Below are 6000 nucleotides of genomic sequence, written 5' to 3' on the forward strand. Positions count from 1 at the left end.
TGATTAGATGGAGTTTTTGAACTTGGAAGCATGAACACGAGCTTATTGTCTACTTGAGAAGTTGGAGAGCGTGGCTGACAGACTGGGTTTGGCTTTGCTCAAAAGATGGACTTGTAAGACTTTCAAAAGATTACAGAGGCTGAAATTTGAAAAGAGACCGTTGTACAGTTCAGAACAAATTCAACAAAACATTTAGACCTAATAAAATATTGGAACAAAGTGGAAAAACACAGGAGTGAATGGATTTCAGGGCTCCTGAAAAATTAAATAAGGAGCATTATAAGTGATTCTAGATTTGATGTTAAAGGATAATTCCCACTGTGAGAAATGTCTGGAGCCAGTGGTCAGGTGAATGTTCATGTTCTGTGGACTAGAAATGATTTATGGACTTTATAAAATATTTTACAAAGCTTAGAGAGGAGCCAGAGAAGTGGTATGCAGTTTTGGACTGCGAAGAAGGTGTTGAAGATTAGGAGGCATTGTTTTTGATTATGGAGCCAAAGTACTTGTAAAGTGAATGTAAGTTGATGGTAAAGTGACCTGATGAAGAAACATTTAAGAGTCTGCTAAGTTTTAAATCGTCATCTGTGTTTATGGATAGGTATGCTGAGTTTATTGGGCATTTGAAGGAAAACGTTACAGCGAAACAGATTAAGTGGTTAAAAATCATGAGATTGGGGGCGCGTGGTCTCGCTGCAAATGGCGTGAGATGCCCGGAGTGGGAGCTCCGGTCACCCGCTGAATATTTAAGCCATTATGGCGGAGTTTGGGGCACTGGTGCCGCCTATCTACAGGGCGCTTGTGTGGCAGACTGTGAGGGGCACCTTTGGAAGAGCAGACGATAGCCGGGGCACAATCATAGCGGGGGTCCGGCTGTCTTACCTTGGACCTTTGACCCGATAGCGGCGGCCGCCATCTTGAGGCTTCCGAGCACGGCCCTTCCTCGTGGCTGAGGGGTGAGAAACTGAGACCCCCCCAGACCCGGAGGATGCTACCCCCATCAAGAGAAAGCCCGGCCGTATGATTGCGGTGATCATGACAGCAGCGGCGCTGGAGGTCCCAGGGTGACTGCCTCCGGGGACGTCCTGGAACTGCCTTTTTGAGTCTGGAATCTGGCCTGACGGATACCGAATTTCCCCGCCGTGAGAGAATGAAGGTGCTGTTCCCTGGTCCCAGCACACACCAGTGGTGAATGGAGCTGCTGTGCAACGGGCGGAGTGGGGGAGCTGCCCTGTGGAGGGGCCCTGGCTGAGGGGAGCGCACTTTACAGATGGCAATTTCGCGCCCGGGTTTTGGCGCGAACACCCGCAGGGGCCCGCCGCTCCCCCGGTGTAGAGACTCTAGCGGCACCCCCCCACCCTCCATACTTGCCTGATCGCCTCCCTGAGCTGCCTTTGTGGGGGACCTGCTGAGAGTTGTTCCCTCCGCAACCTCACTGAGCCGTGCTGCACCGCACTGCTTGGACAGAGGCCGAAACAGGCCTCCTCACGGGCGAATCACCGGAGCCCTTTTGGATCTGCTGGCTGGGGGCGCGAAGGCAGGTGCCAGGTGTCGCTGCAGGAGTCCGTGGGCACCGGCCCTCCTGTGGTGGGAGTGCTTCCCTTAATTTTACTGGAGGCCTGCCCCTGATAACTCTACCTCTTGTGACTCCTGAACCACCCCTGCCTGCATAACCTGGAATTGACGGGTGTTGACCCAGGCCTGCGACTTCCAGGTGTGGTGGAGGGAGTGACTGGACACTGGAGAGGCAAGCTGCTGTGAATATTGCTCTGGACCGCATCCTACTGTCTGGTGGGAGGCGAGGGCGATAAGCGTGAGCCCCGCAAGAGCTGGCCCCATCTGGAGTGGGTCGGCTGGACGGCTGCAGTGCGGTGGGCCCGCCTGGTAGCCAGGCTCCCCGGTGAGCTGTCTCGCGAACCCCCATTGGGCCTTTGGGACTGGTACCCGGCTGGACAGCTACAACTCCACAATGACACGCACCAATTGCGGCAAGAACGCCGCTGTGCCAACCTCTAAAGACACCTTTGTTGCAGCAATGTGGGGTAAGACAGGAGTGTCTGCCCCTGCGGAGATGACCCCACAGCCTGGAGGGGACTCGCAGCCGGTGACACAGGCATTCATGACCTTCATGACCGAGCTGAAATCTGAAATTGTCTACTTGCGCACCGAGGTCCACTCCTGTGTCCGGGAGCTCAGGAAGGATGTCAGAGACTTGGCCGAGCGAGTGGATGGACTGGAGAGGACAGTTGACGCCGGCACAGAAGATCAGGAGCAACTCTGGCAACGCCTGGCCGCCCTAGAAGACCAACACATAGACTTACAACTGAAGCAGGATGATCTGGAAGATCGAAGTCCCCGGAACAACCTTCGCATCCGAAGAGTTCCTCTTGGGGCAGAAGGGAAGGACATAATGACCTATGTGGCACAGCTCCTCCATGAGGTCTGGGGGGATGATGACGCCTCCCTCCCGGCTTTGGATCAGGCACATTAGGTTGCCGTGCCTGCGGGCAGACCGGGTCTCCTCCCGGACATTTTAACCAGGGTCCACTTTTTACATAGAAGGAAGCCATTCTTCGGGCGGCGAGAGCCAAGCAGGACCTCACGTATGATGGACATAAGATATTTGGCACCCAATACCCTGCAATGCCTGTAACGGACAAACTGCAAAGCCTGGACATACCCTACCAGTGGGGCCACCCATTCGCCATTATTTTCCTATGGGAATCAAAATGTTAGGTGATACGATCCTACCAAGAAGCGGCTCAACTGCTCCGACTGCCCGCCTCTCGGCCTGCCAGCCCCACCCGTCCCCTGCCTACTGCATGGGTGCCTGCTAAACCCTCTTGGTCCACTGTGCGTCAGCCCAGATGCTCACCACCTCTAGACGAGCAAGCATCTTCGCAGGCTAAAAACGACATCATTGAGCATATCAGGTCCCTGGAGGGGGACAAGTCTGACATGGGCCCGGACTCCCCAGTCCCTAGCTGAACAGCCTATGTGCCCATAACAAACTCTGGGACTTCTTCTCGGGCAGACCTTACTGTATGCTGCCGAATTCTAGACACTGCCATAACTCCCCTTTTTGCAGTGTAGCTGATGCTGGAACACCCCACCTGAATGGACTTGAGTGCAGCAAACGACCTATACCCATCTGTTCCTGAGAGAGTGACGTCTCTGGGTTCCTTCAAACCCTAGGGTGCAGGATGACCCACGACTGGAACAGAACGATCTGGCCCGGTTGGCCGATGTTGATTGTTCTTCTTTTTCTCTTCTTTCCTACTATTTTTCGGACTCATTTTTTCTCTCCTTCGCTGCTTCTTGGGTGTGGCGGGCGGGTGACTGCATGGCTAGAGTGGGCACCGGTGCATAGGGATGACCCCCCCTCTAATCCCTTTTTTCCTTATTGGGATATGGCTCTTTGGGGGACACGATGGCCTGATCTGTGATCTGATGAGTTAATGTTAATGGGCTTAATTCACCCAACAAGTGACAGCAAGTGTGGTGCTACGTACTACAGCATAGTCCAGACATCATTTTCCTTCATGAAACCCACCTGTTAAAGGTGGACACTCCTCAACTGGCATACCCTAAATATCCCCTCTAATTCTGGGCCGCAGCAGAAACCAAAACAGCCGGAGTGGCTATTCTATGCAGTAAGGGTATCAGGCAGTGGACCCCAAAAACTTTCTGTAGCACAGATGGACGTTTCGTCAGGGCGGGGGTGGAGGTTGGCAAACGCCTACTCACATTGTGTAATGTTTAAGCCCCGAACCAGATGCAGGACTCCTATCTCCAGATGCTATTATGGGAACAGGTACCGCAGGGTGACCCCTCTTTGTTTGTGGGAGGGGATTTTAACTTGGTGTGGGACCCTACGCAGGACCGTAGTGAAGCCTCCTCGTACGGATTGGGTGGAATGTCCTCTGCACTCCAGAAACAGATAACGGACCTTGGCCTAATAGATTCTTGGCGTTACCACTTTCCTGAGGTGCGAGATTACTCGTACTACTCACATGTCCACCGCTCTTACTCGCGTATTGATTATTTATTTATATCGCACGCCCTTATAAGGGATATGTTGGTGGCAGCCCTGTCTGACATCTCGATCTCCGATCATGCTCACGTTGAACTTCTCCTGCAGGATCCGGCCGCTTGCCCCACCCGTCAGCCGCTGTTGCGCCTGCCGCCACATATTTTGCGGGACTCAGCAAATGTGGAGTCTATACGGACCGCTATTGACTCTTATTTTGCGAGCAATTATCTACCAAGACCCCTTTACCTGTGGTGTGGGATGACTTTAATGCGACAATCCAAGGCCACATCACGTCTATTACGATCGCGCGGATGCGGTAGGCCCGCAGCCTAGAGGATAGCCTCTCCACAAATATTTTTAAACTGGAGAAGCAGGATCGGGAGCGCCCTTCCATCGCAACCCGGTGGAAACTTGCAAACCTTCGGGGCCAGCTCCGCGCTTTGCGAACTAATAAAGCTGAACGGTCCTTGCTTGCCTTGAAACAACGGTACTTCGAGGGGGGGGACAAAGTGGGTAGGTTGTTGGTGAGGCACCTGCGGGTCCGGGCAGCGAAGGCCCACATTGCGAACATCCAATTACCTGATGGAGGGCGGGTCACTGCGGAGCGAGCTAAATGCGAGGCCTTTAGGGCCTATTATACCACCCTCTATGAGGGAGAAACACCCTTTCAAGCTCATATCGATGAGGTACTGAACCAATGTCCCTGGACCCCAATACACCCACACCACGCTAAACAATTGGAAGGTCCCCTCATGGCGGAGGAACGGACAGCGGCGCTGAAGGACCTCCCCCTTGGGAAAATGCCAGGCCCGGATAGCTTGACGGTGGCATTTTATCGTATGTTTATATCGCAACTCCAGCCATACCTGCTGTGATTATATAATTCCTTCTCGGACACGGTGAGGCCGTCGCCTTCCATGGGTATGGCAGAAATAGCTCTTATCCCCAAACCAGGAAAGGACCCCATGCTATGTGCTTCTTACCATCCCATAGCATTGCTAAACACTGACTTCAAACTTTACAGTAAAACTCTAGCTAAGCATCTGGATCCTCACATGCCTGGCCTTGTGGAGCCAGATCAGGTCGGCTTCATCCGCAACAGACAGGGGGCAGATAACGAGCGTAAAATTGCGCATCTGGTAGGGAAAGCATACCACTGGAATATACCGGCCTGCCTTCTATCGCTCGACGCGGAGAAGGCGTTCGATCGGCTGGACAGGGGTTTTCTTTGCGTGGTGTTACACAAGGTCGGTCTGGGACAAAACATGATTTCTATGATCATGGCTCCCTATCTCTCCCCTCAAGCGCGGGTCCGTGTAAATGGGCAGCTCACTGATCCCTTCTTCATACACAGGCGTAGACACAGGGCTGCCCTCTATCACCTCTGCTATTTGCCGTGGTAATAGAGCTCTTGGCGGAGATGATGAGGCAGAGCGCGGACATCCGCGGCTTCGCTTTAGGGGGTTGACAGAATAAAGTAGCGTTATTCGCGGATTACCTTATTCTCACGTTATTGGCCAACATACCTCTCTCCCAGCGCTCCAAACTCTCCTACAGACCTTTGAAAGGGCATCGGGCCTTAAAATTAATCATGACAAACCTTGGGCTTTAAACCTCACGATCCCGAAAGAGGAGCTGCCAGTCTTGAAAACACTGGCTCCCTATCAATGGACTGTGGATCATATTCGTTATCTAGGCCTCCAACTGACCCCTTCCCTGGACACGTGGTCTCAGGTAAATTGGCATGAATGCAAGAAAGCCATCCAGGAAGACCTGCGGAGGTGGAAATCTCTAACTATCTCTTGGCTCAGTAGGCTTAACGCTGTCAAAATGTCGATGCTCCCTAAAATCTTATACTTGTTCCAATGTCTTCCCACCCCTATGCCACAACAACAGATACAGGACCTCCAAAAAGAGATCACTAAATTTATTTGGGGCAGTCGTCGGCCGAGGTTCTCCCACAAGAT

Source organism: Lissotriton helveticus, chromosome 8 (genome assembly GCF_964261635.1).
Source record: "Lissotriton helveticus chromosome 8, aLisHel1.1, whole genome shotgun sequence".
In the NCBI taxonomy this organism is placed as follows: Eukaryota; Metazoa; Chordata; class Amphibia; order Caudata; family Salamandridae; genus Lissotriton; species Lissotriton helveticus.